We start from the raw sequence: 24,243 nt of genomic DNA, 5'->3' as shown, positions 1-24,243 counted from the left end.
TATGCGAGAGCTACTGCCTGGAGCGCTTTAAAGCGAAGCATCCACATACAGTCAGTTCCACAAGAAGGAGTAAGTCATAATTTTAAATGTAACGTCGGCAGCGACATCTTTGGTAGTGGTCACGAATGTTTACTCAACGCGCTTTTGCACAGTGTATAGATAAACAGTGAGAGAGCTGAATGTTTTATTTTGTGGGCTGCAGTTTAAAATGAGTGCAAAATACGCTATTGGCCATTAAAATTGCTACACCACTAAGATGACGTGCTACAGACGCGAAATTTAACCGACAGGAAGAAGATGCTGTGATATGCAAATGATTAGCTTTTCAGAGCATTCACACAAGGTTGACGCCGGTGGCGACACCTACAAAGAGATGACATGAGGGAAGTTTCCAACCTATTACTCATACACAAACAGCAGTTGACCGGCGATGCCTGGTGAAACGTTGTTGTGATGCCTCGTGTAAGGAGGAGAAATGCGTACCATCACGTTTCCGACTTTGATAAACGTCGGATTGTAGCCTATCGCAATTGCAGTTCATCGCATCGCGACATTGCTGCTCGCGTTGTTCGAGATCCAATGACTGTTAGCAGAATATGGAATCGGTGGGATCAGGAGGGTAATACGGAACGCCGTGCTGGTTCCCAATGGCTTGGTATCACTAGCAGTCGAGATGACACGCATGTTATACGCATGGATGTAACGGATCGTGTAGCCACGACTCGATCCCTGAGTCAACAGATGGGGACGTTTGCAAGACAACAACCATCTGCACGAACAGTTCGACGAAGTTTGCAGCAGCATGGACTATCAGCTCGGAGACCATGGCTGCGGTTACCCTTGACGCTGCATCACAGACAGGAGCGCCTGCGATGGTGTACTCAAGAACGAACCTGGGTACACGAGTTGCAAAACGTCATTTTTTCGGATGAATACAGGTTCTGTTTACAGCATCATGCTGCCCCCCTCTCCCACCCCCCACCCCCATATGCTACATCAGCCGCTACAGCAACAAACAATGGCCAAAGAGTTCTAGAGTAATTTAGTTTAAGACTGTTTATTTTTAAGTAACATTTCTCTGTATGTATGTATGTATAAAAGCCCGAAGATGGACAGAACATGTTCGAAACGCGTTGTATTATGTTAGATTAAACATAAAGAAAGTGACTGGTAGCAGAAATTACAAATAAATAACGAACACATTTTACAGAATTGTGCAGTGCTTACGGTAGAGTAACAGCTCGCAGACGTGGACTCTTTGTATCAACATGACAGTGCACGCTGTGATAAAGCTGCACCTACGGGATAATGGCTTGATGACGAAATCCGGCTTGCTCTTTTCTCACATGATTCACTGCGAACTACGGATGAAGGGCAACAGGCGGATTCAATATTTCTAGATTTCGGAAAGGCGTAACACACGGTACCCCGCTGCTTACTGTTAACGAAGGTCAGTGCATACGGAATATGCTCCCAGATATGTGACTGGCTCGAAGACTTCATAGCCGGCCTGGGTGACCGAGCGGTTCTAGGCGCTTCAGTCTAGAACCGCGCGACCGCTACGGTCGCAGGTTCGAATCCTACCTCGGGCATGGATGTGTGTGATGTCTTCAGGTTACTTAGGTTTAGGTAGTTCTAAGTTCTAGGGGACTGGTGACCTCAGATATTAAGTTCCATAGTGCTCAGAGTCATATGAACCATTTGAAGACTTCATAAGTAACAGAACCCAGTATGTTGTCCCGGACGGCGATTGTCCGTCGGAGCTACGGCTAACATCGGGAGAGCTCCAGGGAAATGTGATAGGAGTTCCTATACATATAAATGATCTTGCAGACGGGCCGGGCAGCAGTCTGCGGTTGTTCGCTGATGACGCTGTGGTGTACAGCAAGGTGTCGAAGATAGGTAACTGCAGGTTGATACAAGACGAAAATTTCTAGCTGGTGTGATGAAAGGTAGCTGGCTCTTAATGTAGAAAAATTTAAGTTAATGTGGATGAGTGGGAAAGACAAACCCATAATGTTCGGATAGAGCATTGGTAGTGTCCTGGTCGACACAGTCATGTCGTCTAAACATCTGGGCGGAACGTTGCGAAGCGATATGAAATGGAACGAGTATGTGAGGATTGTGGTAGTGAAGGCGAATGGTCGATTTCGGTTTACTGCAAGAATTTTAGGAAAATGTGGTTCATCTATAAAGGAGACTGCATATAAGATGCCAGTGGGACCTATTCTTGAGTTTTGCTAAAGTGTTTGGGATCCGCACCAAATCGGATTGAAAGAAAACATCGAAGCGATTCAGATGCGAGCTGCTAGATTTGTTGTCGGTAGGTTCGAACAACACGTAAGTGTTATGGATATGCTTCGGGAGGTCAAGTGGTAATCCTGGAGGGAAGAAGACATTCATTTCGGAGAACACTACTGAGAAAGTTTAGAGAACCGGCGTTTCAAGCTGACTGCAGAACGATCTACTGCCGCCAACATACATTTCGCGTAGGGACTACGAAGTTAAGATACGAAAAATTAGGGCTCATAAGGAGGCATGTAGACAATCGTTTTTCCCTCGTTCTGTCTGGGAGTGGAACAGGAGAGGAAACGATTAGTTGTAGTAGAGAATACAATCCGCCTCGAACCGTACGGTGGCTTGCAGAGTATGTAGATGTAGACGTAGATGTTCAACATGCCTGAAATATACTGGCCTGTGTAAGTCACGAGCTGAACCGAATGTAACACCTTTGGGATGAGTCAGAAATTCGAGTTCGGTCCGACCACAGAGTCCAACATGATGACCTCCACGGTTTACGGTTTCGGATGTTCAGGAAAAGTGGGCTGCCGTTGCTTCACAGACACTCACACATCTCTTTAAAAGTGTCCCCAGCAAAGCTCAAACAAATGCGAAGAATGGACTCACCCCATATTAAAGTCCATTAAAAACACTGCTGGACAGAGTACCAGGAACTTCCGCTGGGACTGCTATCATGTGGAAAGCTCACATATGTGAAGCCGTGGAGGAGGCATATGCCAGACTCAACTTTATAGGAAGAATGTGACAAAGGCTTAAAGAGGCCACTTACATAAAACCTCAATCGGCAGTTTCTTAACAGTTATTAGTTACCTAGGGCCCGTTATCAATTTACGAGGGGACTTCAAAAAGTAAGATACTAGTTATTATAACAAGGCAAGTATCTACATTTACATGGATACTCTGCAAATCACATTTAAGTGCCTGGCAGAGGATTCATCGAACCACCTTCACAATTCTCTGTTATTCCAATCACGTATAGGGTGCGGAAGGAATGAACACCTATATCTTTCCGTACGAGCTCCGATTTCCCTTATTTTATCGTTGTGATAGTTTCTCCATATGTGGGTCGGTGTCAACAAAATATTTTCGCATTCGGTGGAGAGAGTTCGTGATTGGAATTTCGTGAGAAGATTCCTTCGCAACCAAAAACGCCTTTCTTTTAATGATTTCCAGCCCAAATCCTGCATCATTTCTGTGACACTCTCTCCCATATTTCGCTATAATACGAAACGTGCTGCCTTTCTTTGCACTTTTTCGATGTACTCCGTCAGTCCTGTCCGGTAATGATCCCACACCGCGCAGCAGTATTCTAAAAGAGGACGGACAAGCGTAGTGTAGGCAGTCTCCTTAGTAGGTCTGTTACATTTTGTAAGTGTCCTGCCAATAAAACGCAGCCTTTGGTTGCCCTTCCCCAGAACATTTTCTATGTGTTCTTTCCACTTTAACTTGTTCGCAATTGTAATACCTAGGTATTACCTAGGTAAGGCAAGTAATTTTTATTGAACATCACACTACACCTCAAAGTGACGCACTACATGACATTACCGTTTCACCATAATCGTTAAGCCTCTGTAAATAACGATTGGAACGTTTTACCTATCGGTCAGTTCCTCAACGATAGAAATCCGTTGCTCTGGCTCGGAGAGCGTCAACAAAAGTTCGAAATCGATTGGTGCGAGTCATTTCGTTGACTGTCTGCGAGCAATGTCGATGGCATTCCTTCCAGAGCACAGCGTCGCCAACGTCCGTGCGGCCTTTGTGCCATTTCACTACGGTTGGACGCGTCACTGAATGTGGTCTACATACTGACAGAGTTTCACGGTGAATCCGTGTGCAGTTTACATGGCGTACTTCAGCTTTGCAGGGCGTTTCCAGCTGCCGCGCCATTTCACTCGCACGCTGCGATGCACCTGTTAACCTTACCATACAGCAACTGTGCCTGCGCGAAACACAGAACATGTAATGTATCACTTTCTATGAATTACAAAGTCAAAGAAGCGCTATTCGTAACGGATACCAATAATCTAAACGACTGCTTCACAAAAAGATTTAAAAGCTACATTGGAAGACGGTACAGCAAGGCGTTATGTATGCAACACGAGCTTACGTTCCACGTTACCTGCTGGAACATACCTATCGCAAGGAAATTTTGGAGAATGGGTTCATAAAAGGAGAGACGGGAGGAAGGCAGGGAGGGAGTAACCTACCGCTTACCATACGTAAGTAGGCTAGTAAAGACAGAAAATGATGTACCATCCACCACACATTGCAGTACGTGCCGTGTTACTAGCCCTACAAAACGTGCAGTTTCAGGTATCGCTGGAAGCAATTACGAAGCCGCCAGTCTCCAAATGACCAATGCAAGCAGTACCCTTCGCAGTACTCACTCGGAAACTGGTTGAGGCGAACCTAAGTTCACGACAGCTGCAGCTCCTATCAGACTTCAAACCGGTCGTCATTGATAAGGCCGGCCGTTGTGGCCGAGCGGTTCTAGGCGCTTCAGTCTCGAACCGCGCGACTCCTACGGTCGGAGGTTCGAATTCTGCCTCTGGCATGGATGTGTGTGATGTCCTTAGGTTGGTTAGGTTTAATTAGATCTAAGTTCTAAGGGACTGATGACCTCAGATGTTAAATCCCATAGTGCTCAGAGCTATTTGGACCATTTTAATTAAATGAATATGTTAATGTATTTCACCTGTCTGTAAATTAAATCCGTTAAATCGAGCCCTGAAACAGTTCATTACTAGGATGGAAAACTGTTTGATCTCCGATGTAGCGTATATGCGGTATGCCCTAATATTTTGGTGAATCATACAGTGGTTTTAAATGTAGTGTTTTAATATCAATTTGTTTCAGAGCAGCGCATTGTTCACCAACGTAAAACTCTCGTCCATAAACTCTAGGTTTAGGGCTGAGGAAGTTGGAAAGACTCGTTTTGCAACAAATACCTGGAAATGAAGAGATCGGCACAGGAGAAAGCGAAGCTCCTGTTAGTAACGAAGCTGATGAAAGTCTAAAGATAGCGCGGCAGGGCAGGCAGCAGCAGATGTTACGGAGGAGTTGCGGAATGTTGATGCGACGTGTGATGTGGCGTGTTGCGGCTGGCGGCTGGAGCTCCAGCGCCAGCTGCTGGAGCACGTGGCGGCGGCTGGTAGCTGGCAGCTGCAGGCCAGCAGGTGTCTGTGCGTCTGTCTGCCTGCCGCAGCTGCTTGGCCTAATGATGCCCGCACCGCTACCTGTACCTCTGTACCTCCTCCGCACCGCCTGTATCACAGTGCCATGCTTTCTGTCAGCGCTGCGACTCACGGCAGGGCTTACACTATCTGTACCGTTCTTCGGCTGGAATTTTTAGTGAACGGTGACAGCCGGTTGACGAATTTCGACCTTCCACCTACCGAAGTGTTGGCCTCTGTAGCTGAACGAGTGACGTGTGTGAGCATAACGCTGAAGAACCGGCTTCGATTCGAGATACTAAAAGAATTTTTCCTTGGTGTCGAACTCGAATGGGTTTCATTCGGCCATGTGGCGACAACTGCCGAGCTACTAGCGAGAAAAGCGGCGGATCCGTTTTCCAAAGTTGACATTACCGAACGGGAGAATAACGATGCTTTCAGCATCTTTATTAGTAAACCGCTATCCCGTAAGCCAAGCCACTTACAGGTTGCCTATCCAACGGCTTCCAAGGGCAACAAAAATTTTACTTTCAGTGTTTCGCGCGATTATTAGCGCAATTTAAGCTGTCATAATCTACTTATCAACACGTATAATCTTATGGTAAAGACAACTATTACAGTTGGAAACTGTCTTGAGGCAGCACAACTGGTTATGCGCAAATAGCCAGACTGTATTCATCTACATCTACATCTACATCTACATGGATATTCTGCAAATCACATTTAAGTGCCTGGCAGAGGGTTCATCAAACCACCTTTACAATTCTCTATTATTCCAATCTCGTATAGCGCGCGGAAAGAATGAACACCTATATCTTTCCGTATGAGCTCTGATTTCCCTTATTTTATCGTGGTGATCGTTCCTCCCTATGTATGTCGGTGTCAACGAAAGATTTTCGCATTCTGAGGAGAAAGTTGGTGATTGGAATTTCGTGAGAAGATTCCGTCGCAACGAAAAACGCCTTTCTTTTAATGGTGTTCATCCCAAATCCTGTATCATTTCTGTGACACTCCCTCCCATATTTCGAGATAATGCAAAACGTGCTGCCATTCTTTGAACTTTTTCGAACTACCTGAGGATGAGAGAACTTAGCAACTTCCAACATACCGGGTGATCAAAATGTCTGTATAAATTTGAAAACTTAATAAACCACGGAATAATGTAGATAGAGAGGTAAAAATTGACACACATGGTTGGAATGACATGGGGTTTTATTAGAACAAAAGAAAAACACCCCATATTGCTAGAAGCGTTACAGATCTCTTGCGCGCGTCGTTTAGTGATGATCGTCTGCTCAGCCGCCACTTTCGTCATGCTTGGCCTTCCAGGTCCGCAGACCTCAGTCCGTGCGATTATTGGCTTTGGGGTTACCTGAAATCGCAAGTGTATCGTGATCGACCGACATCTCTAGGGATGTTGAAAGATAACATCCGACGCCAATGCCTCCGCGTAACTCCGGACATGCTTTACAGTGCTGTTCACAACATTATTCCTCGACTACAGCTATTGTTGAGAAATGATGGTGGACGTTTCGAGCATTCCTGTAAAGAACATCATCTTTGCTTTGTCTTACTTTGTTATGCTAATTATTACTATTCTGGTCAGGTGAAGCGCCATCTGTCGGACATTTTTTAAACGTTTGTATTTTTTTTCCTAATAAAACCCCTTGTCATTCCAAGCATGTGTGTCAATTTATACCTATCTATCCACATTATTATAGTTCTGGAGATATGACGTCATAGAAACTTAGAAGAGTGAAAAACTTGATATTGTTTAAAATGAAGAGAAAATTACTCATATTAATCGAGCAATTCATAATGCAAGCTCTTAGCGACTTCCAACAAAAAAATTTCTAAACTTTTTCTCCGTTACATGCTTGACCTCAAATACTTAACACATTAAATCATTCGTAAAACAATCAGACATTCGAAGCTGGTTTGGGGGCATTTGAGCATGTGAAAACTTTCGCAGGGAAGACAACGGTCGACTTCGGTTTATTGGGAGAATTTTAGGAAAGATTGATTCAACTGTAAAAGAGATCGCATATAGGACGCTGGTGCGACCTATTCTTGAGTACTGCTCGAGTGTTTGGAATCCGTACCAGGTCGGATTGAAAGGAGACATCGAAGCAGTCCAGAGGCGGGCTGCTAGATTTGCTCAGAATGGTTCAAATGGCTATGAGCACTATGTGACTTAACATCTGAGGTCATCAGTCCCCTAGAACTTAGAACTGCTTAAACCTAACTAACTTAAAGGACATCACACACATTCATGCCCGACTGAAGCGCCTAGAAGCGCTCGGCCACTACGGCCGGCCTAGATTTGTTACCGGTAGTGTAAGTAGGCTCTTTAGGTTTTTATGCTGGTAACGCCACGTAGCGCTCTATATGAAAATCACTGGCTGTGCTGTGTGCAGTCTGCGGCTGGTTGCCATTGTTGGAACATTCGGTATTGTAGTGTTGGGCAGTTGGATGTGAACAGCGCATAGCGTTGCGCAGTTGAAGGTGAGCCGCCAGCAGTGGTGGATGTGGGGAGAGAGATGGCGGAGTTTTGAGGGCGGATGATCTGGAGGTGTGCCCATCAGAGACAGTAAATTTGTAAGACTAGATGTCATGAACTGATATATATGTATATATTATGAAATGGTTCAAATGGCTCTGAGCACTATGGGACTTAAGATCTGTGGTCATCAGTCCCCTAGAACTTAGAACTACTTAAACCTAACTAACCTAAGGACATCACACACATCCATGCCCGAGGCAGGATTCGAACCTGCGACCGTAGCAGTCACGCGGTTCCGGACTGAGCGCCTTAACCGCGAGACCACCGCGGCCGGCTATATATTATGACTTTTGAACACTATTAAGGTAAATACATTGTTTGTTCTCTATCAAAATCTTTCATTTGCTAACTATTCCTATCAGTAATTAGTGACTTCAGTAGTTAGAATCTTTTATTTATCTGGAAATATTGGCGCTCGCTGTTTGCAGTAGTTCGAGAAACGAAGATTTTTGTGAGGTAAGTGATTCATTAAAGGTATAGGTTATTGTTAGTCAGGGCCATTCTTTTGTAGGGATTATTGAAAAACAGACTGCGTTGCGCTAAAAATATTGTGTGTCAGTTTAGTGATGATCAGAATAAGTAAAGTGAGAAATTTCTGAGTACGTTCAGTTCTGCTCCGCTGTTTGAAAATCAAATAACGTAAGGGGTTTATCAGCACAGTCATTTATAAATTTTTCTAAGGGGATGTTTCAGTAGGTTCGAACAATACTTGAGTTTTACGGAGATGCTTCCGGAACTGAAATGGGAACCCCTGGAGGGAAGCCGCTGTTCTTTTCGGGAAGTATTATTGAGAAAATTTAGAGAACCGGCATTTAAAGCTGACTGCCGAACGATTCTGCTCCCACCTACAAACATCGCGTGTAAGGCCTACGAAGATAGGAGAAGTCAGGGCTCATACGGAAGCGTCCAGACAGTCATTTTTTCCTCATTCTGTTTGCGAGTGGAACGGGACGGGAAATGACAAGCAGTTGTACAGGGTACTCTTCGCCACGCACGTAACGACGGCTTGCGGATTATCTATGTAGATGTAGAGTTCCTTTCTTTAAGGAATCGGGAGTTTACTGGTACTGGACTGAGACAATGTTTCCCTATAATGTAGAGCGGGCGAGGGAGGTATTGTGAGATGAAAAGTTGTAGGTTGCTTCGGTGCTCCCGCACCCCTGAACCGGCGTCCACTTTGCACCGTGGGCGTATCGACCGCGGAGGGCCGGCTGCTGCCGCTCGCGGGGTGAACGAACGCCCGCCAGGACGGTACCACCGGCCACCACTTCCGCGCGACACACGCGGATGACCTGCTGCGCTTCGCCGATCGTCATTCAAAAGTCTCCAGCGGGTGCTAGTTCCGCAAACTCACGCCACGCTGGGCGTCTCTGCGAGAATCGCCCAAACGAACGAAACGACCGCTCTATCTGTGCAGCTGTAGAAGCAACAATTATCGCCTTCATCTAGATTCACTACCGGCTGCCTAATGTCCAGGCTCTGTTTCAACTGAGTTCGTTATTAAGTAATTACGGGAAATGGTCACGGTCTGTAGCAATGATACAGATGATGCAATCCAACGAGTGGAGGACATGCACTGTCTTTTGGAAAGCATCCGGGCACTAATACGGAGAGTGCCTACCCTAAACCTCTATGAAGACTTGAACTGGGCTGGGGACACTTTCACTGAGGTGTCCCATTGGCATAACAGGTGTAGACTGTCGTTTTATGGCCGTAGCTCTCTGACGAGTGGTTATCTGGAAAATTGGGCGCAGTTCGAGGTAACCTTCCGTACTCCGACTGTATTATTATGTTGTTTTTCTCCGTTCTTTGTAGCTGCTGCCGAGAAAGATCATACCAACAAAGTTGTCTACCAACACGCTACTAATGTAGCAGAACTACAAGCCGAAGTGTCGCTACTTTTGGAGATGCCCAGCTACACCAATCGTCGACAGCTATTAATCACGGGGTTGGCGTAGAAGCGAGGGTAGAACGGAGAAGCTCATTGGGTCCCAGAAGCGGCCTTACGTGGGAGGAGTGCCTTGGCGTGGCAGGGGGATAGCGCGCCGCCACGTCCCGCTCTGGGAGATGCCTAGCGACTAGCGTGGGGCCGGCTACACTCACCAGCGTGGCGATCGCGCCGTAGATCCCGGCTAGCATCACGACCGCCACCTGAAAGCAGCACACCGCGACCTCTGTAGCAGCCGCCGTCCGCCGTCTAGCACACTAGCCGTCTACCTCTACTCGCTCAGCACCCGCTCTGGCCGCCTCGTCTCATGCAAAGCACGGGGCAACACCAGTACCCACCTGCTCTAACAACGGTAGGTATCCACGTGCATCATCAAAATGCGTTGTAAAGCCGTCCTGACATCGGGCGAGGCAGCTGACGTTGACGTGGACTCGTACAGGAAGGGAAAGCCATCAAGCGCTGTGGCACGTCGGACGTGCTGGTCAAAGTGATCTGCAAATGCTGCACTTTCTGTCGACTTATCTGGTTCCCAAACCACGCAGTTTATTTATGAAAATGGGCACACATAAAATTCATACGTCAGCTCTTTTAAAAAGCACATTTCCTTTATCGTTGATATCCTAGCCATGTCGTTCTGCCAGTAGCATACAAACTAAATATCTATCAACATTTAACTTAATATACAAGTTATAATTCGAAAATCGCTTAACCGCTCATATAACGTTTCTGATCAATTTATTACAACAAAACATTCCAATAATGCCTCGCTTTCTTCAATCTTCTGGTGCTTTTAAATCGCATATATTCGTAAGATCTAACTTATAATGTAATAAAAGTTGCTTCAAAGTACACTACTGGCAATTAAAATTGCTACACCAAGAAGAAATGCAGATAATAAATTGGAAGTCATTGGACAAATATATTATACAGCAAATGACATGTGATTACCATTTTCACGCAATTTGGGTGCATAGATCCTGAGAAATCAGTACCCAGAACCACATCTGGCCGTAATAACGGCCTTTATACGCCAGGGCATTGAGTGGAACAGATCTTGGATGGCGTGTACGTGTACAGCTAGCTACCCATGCAGCTTCATCACGATACCACAGTTCGTCAAAGGAAGTGACTGGCGTATTGTGATGAGCCAGTTGCTCGGCCGCCATTGACCAGACGTTTTCAATTGGTGCGAGATCTGGAGAATGTGCTGGCCAGGACAGCAGTCGACCATAATCCAGAAAGGCCCGTACAGGACCTGCAACATGCGGTCGTGCATTATCCTGCTGAAATGTAGGGATCCGCAGGGATTTAATGAAGGGTAGAGGGGTAGAGCCATGGGTCGTAACACATCTGAAATGTAACGTCCACTGTTCAAAGTGCCGTCAATGCGAACAAGACGTCACAGAGACGTGTAACCAATGGCACCCGATACCATCACGCCGTGTCATACGCCAGTATGGCGATGACGAATACACGATTCCAATGTGCGTTCATCGCCATATCGCTAAACACGGATTTGAACATCATGATGCTATAAACAGAGCCTGGATTCACCTGAAATAATGACGTTTTGCCATTCGTGTAGCCAGGTTCGTCGTTGAGTACACCATCGCAGGCGCTCCTGTCTGTGATGCACCGTCAAGGGTAACCGCAGCCTTGGTCTCCGAGCTGTTAGTCCATGCTGCTGCAAACGTCGTCGAACTATTCGTGCAGATGGTTGTTGTCTCGCAAACGTTCCCATCTGTTGACTCAGGGATCGAGACGTGGCTCCACGATCCGTTACAGCCATGCGGATAAGATGCCTGTCATCTCGACTGCTAGTGATACGAGGCCGTTGGGATCCAGCACGGCGTTCCGTATTACCCTCTTGAACCCACCGATTCCATATTCTGCTAACAGTCACTGGATCTCGACCAACGCGAGCAGCAATGTCGCGATACGATAAACCTCAGTCGCGCTAGGCTACAATCCGACTTTCATCAAAGTCGGAAACCTGATGGTAGGTATTTCTCCTCCTTACACGAGGCATCACAACAATATTTCACCAGGCAACGCCGGTCAACTGCTGATTGTGTATGAGAAATCGGTTGGAAACTTTCCTCATGTCAGCACGTTGTAGGTGTCGCCACCGGCGCCAACCTTGTGTGAATGCTCTGAAAGCCAATCATTTGCATATTACAGCATCTTCTTCCTGTCGGTTAAATTTCCCGTCTGTATCACGCTATCTTCGTGGTGTAGCAATTTTAATGGCCAGTAGTGTATATTCTTATTTTATACACAGCGTAGACGTCAGCTCTGCTCTGTTATTGTAAAACCTAAATAATTTTTCGCTTCAAGATGTCTTACCCTTCTTATGGACGAACACTAAATCGAAGAAATAATGAAGTTTTTTTATGATACATTTGCAATTTCTCTCGAAAAGAAAGTAAAAGAATAGAAATAAAGATCATGACGACACAAGAGCACAAAATCCACTAGTATAACACTGAGCACGGCGAAGACAGGTTGACTTCCGATGCCTGCAGACGACGGGACTCTCAACACTTGCTTCCCGAGAAATCCTACTGTAACATGACGTAACGTTGTAGTCCGGTGAATGCCGTCTTTTGGAGTTCATTGTGAGTTGTTTCGGCGTAACTTGCAGTGACGGCGAGAACTGGCCTTAACTGTGGATATTGAACGTATGCAGAAAAGGGCAGCACGAAAGGTCACTCGCTTGTATGCGGACTGGGAGAGTATCGCAGGTGTGCTGAAAGAAATGAACTGACACACATTTCAAGACAGACGCTAACTATTCCGAGGAAGCGTACTTCCAAAGTTTTAAGAACCGACTTCAAGTCGAAGCTCTAAGAATATACTACAGGGTGGTTATAATTAGAGACCAGCTGCTCACAGGCGTCCAGTGTGGGCTGTAATAACCGCATGACAGAGAAACGTGGTGGATATTCTCATTTGTTAAAGCGGAACCGATATACGCCGCAAAAAATTGTTCAAATTTTGGCCACCAAGTGCATATCTGGCGCCTCTAACGCGAGAAAGACGTATCAAAATATTTCCATAAGTAATAGATTAGGAATGGGACGAGGGCAGAAAAGGTCAGACTAGCGAGGAAGGCATAATATTTATTTTATTATTAACTGCTGCTCACATAATCTTTATTATGCGCATCAGAGACGTCGACGAGACACTGTACAGCGCCAGAATTGCACCTGGTGGCTGAAATTGGAACTAATTTTTCCGCTGTAAATTGGTTCAGCATTAACGCATTAGCATGTCTGCCAAGTTCCGCTGCCATACGGTAATTACAGCCCACAGTTGACCTCCGTGAGAAGCTGCCCTTTAATTATAACCACCCGGCACATACAACCCTGGAAATATCGCTACCGTAGTGATCGTGAGAGAAAGTTAACATTAATTACAGCGTACGTGGAGGCTTTTAAACAGTCATTCTTCGCACGCTCCATACGTGGATGGAATTCGAAGAAGCCCTAAGAATTACAATAAGTACGATGGGCAGTACCCCCTGCCATGCTCTTCGCACTGATTTGCAGAGTATGGACGTTGTTGTTGTTGTTATGGTCTTCAGTCCTGAGACTGGTTTGATGCAGCTCTCCATGCTACTCTATCTTGTGCAAGCTTCTTCATCTCCCAGTACCTACTACAACCTACATCCTTCTGAATCTCCTTAGTGTATTCATCTCTTGGTCTCCCTCTACGATTTTTACCCTTCACGCTGCCCTCCAATACTAAATTGGTGATCCCTTGATGCCTCAGACCATGTCCTACCAACCGATCCCTTCTTCTGGTCAAGTTGTGCCACAAACTTCTCTTCTCCCCAATCCTATTCAATACTTCCTCATTAGTTGTGTGATCTATCCATCTAATCTTCAGCATTCTTCTGTAGCACCACATTTCGAAAGCTACTATTCTCTTCTTGTCTAAACTATTTATCGTCCACGTTTCACTTCCATACATGGCTACACTCCATACAAATACTTTCAGAAAAGACTTCCTGACACTTAAATCTATACTCGATGTTAACAAATTTCTCTTCTTCAGAATCGCTTTCCTTGCCATTGCCAGTCTACATTTTATATCCTCTCTACTTCGGTCATCATTAGTTATTTTGCTCCCCAAATCTCCTTTACTACTTTAAGTGTCTCATTTCCTAATGTAATTCCATCAGTGTCACCCGACTTAATTCGACTACATTCCATTATCCTCGTTTTGCTTTTGTTGATGTTCATTTTATATACTCCTCTCAAGACATTGTCCATTCCATTCAACTGCTCTTCCAAGTCCCTTGCTGTGTCTGACAGAATGACAATGTCATCTGCGAACCTTAAAGTTTTTATTTCTTCTCCATGGATTTTAATACCTACTCCGAATTTTTCTTTTGTTTCCTTTACTGCTTGCTCAATATACAGATTGAATAACATCGGTGAGAAGCTACAACTCTGTCTCACTCCCTTCCCAACCACTGCTTCCCTTTCATGTCCCTCGACTCTTATGGATGTAGCTGTACATATAAAAGTACATTCGCGAGTAAATGGTTGCTTCCCTCTATAGCACGTCCACAACGTAACGCATGCTACTGCGGTTACCTTTCAATACGAATACCTCTTATTGCTAGAACAACCGGTTTTCAGTTACATCGGATTTTTTTTTCAGCACCAGTTTAACCTGGGTGTTAAAACAGCTCGAAATTACCGGTTTCACAAATAACTGATCTTCGGTTTTTTATTCCTATTATTTCATTTAGTAAACATAGATATCTAACGACGATTGAAAAATTTTGCGTTCCTCAGTTTCAAGGCACGTAGAACCAAAATATTAAACAGGCAAAGAACAGAAAACTTTGTTCGTCCATCTTCGCTGTTTTTCTCGTAAAGTGATAAATGATTGAATATTACAACGACAAAAAACAATATTCTCCCACTGATTCTAATTTTTTGAAACTTTGCTCAAAACGCTTGTTGTAATCGAGGTTCATACCACTACTTGTATACTACGAAGAGTCAGCGCTAACTAATCTTCGACAATAACGGCGAGAAACTGCTATACAGAGCAGATGGGCAAATCTCGCGTACTACATGCAAACGTGTGATATCGAATAGGCCACGCCCCAAGGTCTCGGCAGTGATGTACCATTTCTTACGCCTTGTATTTGTTGCTCGTTTCTGCCAGCGCTATTATTAGAAAGCGCTGACGCCTTTCCCCAAATTCTGTAATAAGGGAATATTTCAAAGCAATGCAAATTTTACTGAAGAAATTACTCTTTTTTAAAAGAAGGTTTATTTAAAAACCGAAAATTATAGAACTGCAGGTAAGGCTAATTGATATTTCGGTATTTTTTTATCCGGTTAGTAGTAAAAATGCGACTGTTATAACTAAGATTTTATGATGACTATGGTACAAGTATAGCACCATTCTGATGCGTCATCTATCAGAGATCTTTGGAACGGCGGAAGGTTCCACGGGACTGGAAGAAGGCCCAGGTGTCATAGCAATCTATAAAAAGGGTAGAAAATCGGATGCACATAATTACCGGCCAATTTCATGGACATCGATTTGGTGTAGAACTATGGAACATATTTTGTGTTCAGACATAATGACCTTCCTAGATTCTGAGAAGCTCATCTGCTGAAACCAGCACGGCTTTAGAAAACAGCGCTCATGCGAGACACAGCTGCCCCTCTTTGTGCATGATATACAACAGGCTCTAGATACCGGCTCCCACGTTGATGCCATATTTCTCGACTTTCGAAATGCGTACGACTCAGTTCCGCACTGTCGCTTGCTACAAAAAGTGCGCGCTTACGGTCTATCCTGTGACATGTGCGGTTGGATAGAAAGTTTTCTAACAGACAGGGAGCAGTATGTCGTCCTGAACGGGGTAACTTCAACAGAAACAAGATTAGCTTCAGGTGTGCCCCAGGGCAGCGCAATAGGTCCTCTGCTTTTTACGATTTACGTAAATAATCTGGTTGATGGTATTGATAGCGGCCTTAGACTGTTTACCGATGATGCTGTAGTCTACAGGAAAGTAGTATCACACGAACGTTGTGAACAAATCAATGAGGATTTGCAGAAAATAAATGCGTGGTGTAATGACTGGCAGTTATCTCTCAATATTAGTAAGTCTAACCGACTGCGTATAACAAGGCGAAAATCCCCATTAACGTGCGAGTACAAAATAAATGATCAGTCTTTGGAAGCGGTAACATCAGTCAATTCTCTGGGTGTAACTGTTCGAAATGATCTCAAATGGAATGATCAGATTACACAAGTAAGGGGTAAGTCGAACTCTAGATTTCGGTTTATTGGTAGAACCCTGAAGCGATGCAGTCCTTCAACAAGGGAAATAGCTTACAATACGTTAGTTCGTCCAGTCTTAGACTATTGTTCGTCTGTGTGGGACCCTTACCAGTTGGTTCTGATTCAAGATATTGAGAAGGTCTAAAGAAGAACGGCAAGATTCGTTACTGGTACAGTTAGGCATCGCGAGAGCGTTACAAATCTCACAGAAAGTTTGAAGTGGGACACGCAGATAGACGGCGCGCTAAACAGAAGGGGCTGCTCACTAAATTCCGAAACCCGATCTTCACCGAGGATGTAGAGCATATATTATTACCACCAACTTTCAAATCGCGTAATGATCATCATTCAAAGATAAGGAAAATAAGAGCTCGTACTGAGGCGTTCAGACAGTCGTTTTTCCTTCGCGCGATGTGCGAGTGGAACAGAGGGCTGCTTGGTGACTAGCGGAGTATATATGCGGATTTAGATGTAGATGTAAGACAAAACAGATACCGAAAGATACTGGTTATTCGGAACTAAAATACCGGTGTCGGTTTTTTCCACCTCTACCTTCCCACGTCCATAGGCTGGCGATGTTTCGGTGTTTACAGCAGGCTCGGGGAGCTATATGGGAAGGAAGCCTTATTAGGAGGAGGCAGCGACCCTGGCCGTGAGACTGTCGCTGCCCCCGGCCATGTTTACCCGCTGTTAGGGGGCGGACTCCCCGCCACTGGCTGCGGCGCCGCTGCTTTGTAGCGGCGTGTAATTAAGAACTAGCTGTGAAAATTGCCGCCGGTGTGTCGTAAGGCGGCAGTGGGACGGGGCGAGCAGCAGGACAGCGGGACAGAGGGAACTGGTTTGTCCGGCGGCCGTGCAGGCACAGGCGCCGGCCGGCTCCCACGCGTCTCGCCGGGCAGCCCAGCAGCCACACTACACGCGCGCGCTCCCACTGCACCACACCGCAGCTGGCGACACCTGCTGGGGAGGGTTTGAAAAGGCCTTCGCCGTCTGTCCAGAAGGTTCCGAGACCTGTGTACGTAACTACCGTGGCAGCTTCAACTCACAACTCTAAGCAACAGTTGTGAATTCGACAAATCAGCTGTGTTAAGTAGTGGGGAACACGTGAGGCAATACTGACCCTACGACTTATCTTAGAAGAAAGATTAAGGAAAGTGAAACCTAAGTTTCTAGCATTTGTACACTTTGAGAAAGCTTTTGACAATGTTGACTAGAATACTCTTTTTCAAATTCTGAAGGTGGCAGGGGTAAAATACAGGGAGCGAAAGGCTATTTACAATTTGTACAGAAACCAGATGGTAGTAATAAGAGTCGAGGGGCATGTAAGGGAAGCAGTGGTTGGGAAGGGAGTGAGACACGGTTGTAGCCTCTCCCGGATGCTATTCAATCTGTATATTGAGCAAGCAGTGAAGAAAACAAAAGAAACATTCGGAGTAGGTATTAAAATCCATGGAGAAGAAACAAAAACATTGAGGTTCGCCGATGACATTGTAATTCTGTCAGAGACAGCAAAGGACTTGGAAGAGCAGTTGAACGGAATGGATAGGGTCTTGAAAGGAGGATATAAGATTTGAAAAGCAAAACGAGGATAGTAGAATGTAGTCGAATTAAGTCGGAATATGCTGAGGGAATTACATTAGCAAATGAGACACTTAAAGTAGTCAAGGAGTTTTGCTATTTGGGGAGCAAAATGACTGATGATGGTTGAAGTAGAGAGGATACAAAACGTAGACTGGCAATGGCAAGGAAACCGTTTCTGAAGAAGAAAAATTTGCTAATATCGAGTATTGATAGGTTAGGAAGTCGTTTCTGAAAGTATTTGTATGGAGTGTAGCCATGTATGGAAGTGAAACGTGGACTATAAATACTTTAGACAACAAGAGAATAGATACTTTCCAAATGTGGTGCTACAGAAGAATGCTCAAGATTAGATGGGTAGATCACATAACTAATGAGGAGGTATTGAATAGAATTGGGGAGAAGAGGAATTTGTGGCACTACTTGACTAGAAGATGGCATCGTTTGGTAGGACATGTTCTGAGGCATCAAGGGATCACCAATTTAGTACTGGAGGGAAGCGTGGAGGGTAAAAATCATAGAGGGAGACCAAGAGATGAATACACTAAACAGATTGAGAAGGATGTAGGTTGCAGGAGGTACTGGGAGATGAATAAGCTTGCACAGGATAGAGTAGCATGGAGAGCTGCATCAAACCAGTCTGAGGACTGAAGACCACAACAACAACAACAACAAGTAGTGAACGTGTGGCCGTTGTGCCACAAACCGCTATGGAGCCTCATCTCCGAATCAAGTGTTCAACACATTCTCCAGATTGCTTGGGAAAAGAGAAAAGTGTGTGAAAAGTTTGTCCCTCAGACTAAAACACCTGAATGAAAACAGCGACGTGGCGACATCCGGCCCGCCTTGATTGGATCGCCATAAGCATAAACTCTTTCCTAAAAAATATCGTCACGGGTGATGATATTTCATGTTATCAATACGGACGTACCAGAAAATGACGAAGGACAGAAATTCACAAGAAAGGTTAACGCTTTGACGACATAACCGACTTTCGAGCGAATTTGATGTGCAAGTTGAACAACATAACAAAGAAGATCTTTTCTGACAGTTTCACATGATTGTACGGACAACTGAAGCATTAAAACCTCTGTCCTAACTCTTCCGATTGTCCATTAATTCAAACTCTATGCTTTTTGGACTGACGGGACATGTTATAGTTGGGCATTTAACGTGCAGTCAAATGGGGCATTTTCGCCAACTGGGACAACTTTGCCAGTTTTTGATAGCAATTGTTCTGGCGCTCCGCAAAGTTTCTGCACTGATCAATAGAGATGCCACAGTTTATATTGCAAGTAGAGGACATTTTATCAATTTAAACAATGAGCTTTTAACAATGGTCCAAAAGCTCGCTCTCAACAGTGTCACAGCCGGTCGCGGTGGCCGAACGGTTCTAGGCGCTTCAGTCCGGAACCGCGCTGCTGCTATGGTCGCAGGTTCGAATCCTGCCTCGGGCATGGATGTGTGAGATGTCCTTAGGTTATTTAGGTTTAAGTAGTTCTAAGTTCTAGGGCACTGATGACTTCAGATGTTAAATCCCATAGTGCTCAGAGCCATTTGTACCGTTTGAACAGTGTCACATTTTTACAGGTCTGAGACCTAGAGGAGATGATTTTTTTGGTAGTCTGCAAAAATATATCGCCCTGCTCATTGATTCAAATCAGAGTAAAAATTATTGTTGTTCTTAACATAGCATGTACCTCTCTTGCAGAATCAGATTTTGTTACATGGTTATCTTCTTGCTGTTAAATGTCAGTAATTATAAATAAATCAGTAGCATTGGTGACTTTTCACTGTAATAAGCAGTCTTCCGTCTAGCGACCTACAACACACAAGCTGTTACGCGATTGCAGCGCCGTTCCATAAGGCAGCTGTGACTCATGTAATAGCTCCGATAGGGCAGGGCTATACTGATGAGCTGGAAAGTGTTCGCGGCGTCGGTACCGGTTAACGGGACTGCCGAATGCGGAGTCTTTTCACTGTGCAAACCGTGACACGTTTCTACAGCTCCAAGGGTGCTGCGCGTTCTTGACTGCAATCTTGTACACGCGTGTCACTGAAAAAATAATATACTACACGGAAATGAACTAGAGAAATTTTCTATCAGCACTTCGGAAATGAGCGATTCTGTTGGTTTCAGTGAACTCCACTGTCTTCGTTGACCCTGTTACATCATTAATACCTATTACTTGCTTCGTACGGGAAGTATGTAGGCAGCTCTATCGCTGGAGTTCATCATGAATCTTCAATGAATCACTACCGTTTCACACAAAACATACACAGGAGCTGTCAAAATTTGTTTTCTGAAGATAGTTGGTTGGTTGGTTGTTTGGGGAAGGAGACCAGACAGCGAGGTCATCGGTCTCATTGGAGTAGGGAAGGATGGGGAAGGAAGGTGGCCGTGCCCTTTCAGAGGAACCATCCCGGCATTTGCCTGGAGAGATTTAGGGAAATCACGGAAAACCTAAATCAGGATGGCTGGACGCGGGATTGAACCGTCGTCCTCCCGAATGCGAGTCCAGTGTCTAACCACTGCGCCACCTCGCTCGGTGATAGAAGATAGTAGGGCAACATATTACTTCTTCTCATGAACGTCTTGCGAAATGACCACGACGAGAAGAGCCAAACAAATTAGAACTCACACGAAGATTTATCGATACCCATTGTCCACAGGCGCATTTAGAGAATAGAACAGAAGAAAAGGGACTAAATAACTGAAGTGTGAGAGCCATCCTGTGCCACACACCGCAGTGTGCCTTGAGGAGTATTGATACAGATGTAGAGGAAACGATTTGCCAATACCGCTTTGGATGGTCATGTAAACACGCCAGTAACGATTCTGGGAATGAAATGATAGCTCGCGCATTCCAGCTTTCACAATTGGTTTTTCTTGTAAACACTCGACCGCACTGAAGTATTCATTGGACACTCAGCTTGTTACTAATTTTCTGAAATTTGCAGTGACTTATGAGATAGATAGGGTGTCCCAGGAGAAACGGCCAACACTTAGGGATATAGGAACGACGATTCAAAGCAAAAAAGGTCCGACAAACGGGCTCTGAAAAGCGTACCTTAACAGCTATGAGCACTTCTTTATCTAAGATACTGCGAAACAAATATCTTCTACTGAAAGCTCCTTGCTTTCCGTAGTTTGAGATGTGATAGTGTGGATCAAAGTAAGAAGACAAAATGTCCAGTTATCATGGCCTCTTGTTCATATTCACTGCTACGAAACACAGCTCTTCTGCTGAAAAAATGCTCATAGCTCTTAAGCTATGTATCTAGAGTCCATATTTAATGGACCATTTTTGTTGTTTTGGTCAGTACTACCTCCTCCCAAAATGTGAAAAGCGTAGAGCTAGTACTAGAACAGATTTGTTTCACAGCATCGAAGATGAAGAAGTGCCCGTAGCTCTTAAGGTACGCATTCCAGATTTCATTTTTACTATACTTTTTTGCTTCTAATTGTCATTCCTGTTATATCCTTGAATACTAATCATTCCTGGGACACTCTGTATCTAGACATAGCTGTGCGACGATTGGAAGTCTCCATGCGCTAGCCACGGCTGGTGCCAGCCTGTCTTTAAATACTTATCAGCTGCCTGTTCGATCAAAACAATCCTGACTACACACAGAGTTCTCGAAACACAGCTACACTGACGCACTGTGAACTCACATCTCACGTTTTACATTACCGAAGTATCGCCAATGACATGTTCAAAGCACAGACGATATTTTTGACCTTTCGTGTACCCCTTGTTAATAGTAAAGGGTTTCTTCTGCAATTAAGACTCAGAGGCTTTGATCAGTCGCACTCTTAGTAAAATACAGCTTTCAGGCAGTCTGTGAGTCGTGCGTAGCTGGAGCGGCTAGAAAAGACTACCCATGAGAATTATGTCTCCCGGTTTGCGTACCGATCCGGCATTTAGGTGGGACTCACCTAACGTCACTTCGTTCAAAACGAGACAGTTTCTGAGAGAATCATGACACTTGTTTGTTATACAAACATCACACAGTAGCCTGAAATGCAGCCCATGTAGCTGACTCAAAATCGAATGAATGTGAAATGAATCAATTCCAGCGACGGTTATCCATTTCGCTTACGGTCTGAAACCACCTAACTTAAGTTTCGAACGCCAATGTTCTTGCATCACGAAATCAGGAAGGCAGCGACGTGGACACACGATTTTCTTCAAGTATTTATAAACGGACCTTTAAAAAAAATCCAGGTTACGATGGTCTGACTGCTTGAATGCTTGCTCACGTGACGAGGAGTAGAGGCGGAGGGGTGAAGTCGTCAAATCGTACGTACTCCGGTATTTGTTGTTTTCGTCTTCAGTCCGAAGACTGGTTTGTTGTGGCTCTGCAGTTTATCCTGCACAAGCATATTCATCTCTGTCTAAATTCACAAATGGCTCTGAGCACTATGGGACTTAACTTCTGAGGTCATCAGTCCCCTATATCTTAGAACTACTTAAACCTAACTAACCTAAGGACATCACACACATCCATGCCCGAGGCAGGATTCGAACCTGCGACCGTAGCGGTCGCGCGGTTCCAGACTGTAGCGCTTAAAACCGCTCGGACACTTCGGCCGGCTCTGTGTAACTATGCAACCACTTGACCCTGATTACTCTGGTGTTCACATCTCAGTTTACTGCACGCAGCGCAGATGCTGTGATGGTTGCCTACCCCTGCGCCAGCGCCATGTGTTTGCCAGCACGTTTAACACATCACTCAGATAGCCGGTACACTGAGTTCGAGGGAAACAAAAATAGCTGCAGAGATTTTTCTTCGCGAACAACAACTTTTCCAGTAAGAAACACAGTGAACGGAAATGTCAGCCTACAGTTTCTCTCTTGGAGGAACTTATGGCAACTGAGAAGTCATCTGTGATAGGCCTGTTGCAAAAGGGATAGATGATACAAATATACACACACACACACACACACACACACACACACACACACACACACACACAACACACACACATAAGAAAACTGACCGATTAACCGCGCAAAATATTTCAGATTAAAAATTTACGAAATTAACACTGGAATTGCCAATAATCAGTTCGTGCGAGTATTGTATTTCCCACCGTTGCTGACGTTGTTAGCCAAACATTTTCAACACACTGCCTCCACGTGAGTCTGTCCCTGGCCTAGTGTTAAGGATCTGTATTTCTTGTTTAGACGCTGTGCGTTATTTGAAATGGACAAGGAAGGGAAAGCTGTCTGATACGTCATAAATGGACTACTTGAAGGAAACGTTCCAATATACAAGTCTCACCTTCCAGCGCTTTTGGGATGATGCTCCTCTCGCCTGTAACTGGATCGAATCCTGGTGCTACAGGAAATTTAGTATTTTTTTTGACTGGTAACGATACTAGAAAAAGAGGGATTTAGTACTATATGTCTTGGGCTAGATCGCAAAACGTCTTTCCCGCGTCTCATGGAGTTGGGAGCACGTGGCACTCTTGATTATTACCTGCCACTCAAGTGCTTCATGGGGTGGTGGTGTGTGACACTCTTGATTATCAGTTATCAGTTCGGTCACCAACATCGTGTTTTTCGGGACGAGTTTTATTCTCTGGCATTCGATTTCACCGCGCCCCTTCCCTTCATTTCCATAACCATCCATAGCTACACCAACACACTAAAATGTAAGAGGAGTTGTAATATCCAACCACACGAAACAAATAAAGACTTCAGTAAAGAAGGTGGCTGCTTTCTCAGTGTTCCATTACATTGCAGTTAAGTCAATAAAAACTGATGAATAAGTTGGAATTCGAACCATTCACCAGAAAAGTAGCCAGGTTAAGAGGCTACAAAACAACGAGGTAGTTTAATTACATGTTTGGCTGGTTAAAAATGTGTTATTAATTTGATTAGTATAGCCGCGCGGGATTAGCCGAGCGGTCTCAGGCGCTGCAGTCATGGGCTGTGCGGCTGGTCCCGGCGGAGGTTTGAGTCCTCCCTCGGGCATGGGTGAGTGTGTTTCTCCTTAGGATAATTTAGGTTAAGTAGTGTGTAAGCTTAGGGACTCATGACGTTAGCAGTTAGGTCTCATAAAATTTCACACACATTTGAACATTAATTAGTATAAGATCTGTAGTACGCATAAGCATATTAAATTATATAAGTGCAACTATGGCAGCCGCGTTCGTGTCATGTATTCCAATAAAAAAAGCTGGGTGAAAATGACCTAGCAAAGAATTACTCCTAAGCTCGCTTGGTTGAGCAAGCGAAAGTTCTATGAAAGTATTGTACGAAGGAAGTTGTGGGTTCACCGTACCGTCAACAACCAAGTCATTAGAGACGGTGCACGAGCTGTAACTGAGGAAGGATAGCGAAACGCTGCTT

Source organism: Schistocerca gregaria, chromosome 4 (assembly GCF_023897955.1).
Source record: "Schistocerca gregaria isolate iqSchGreg1 chromosome 4, iqSchGreg1.2, whole genome shotgun sequence".
NCBI classification, from domain to species: domain Eukaryota; kingdom Metazoa; phylum Arthropoda; class Insecta; order Orthoptera; family Acrididae; genus Schistocerca; species Schistocerca gregaria.
The sequence above is the reverse complement of the archived record's forward strand: the minus strand, read 5'-3'. Positions refer to the sequence as shown.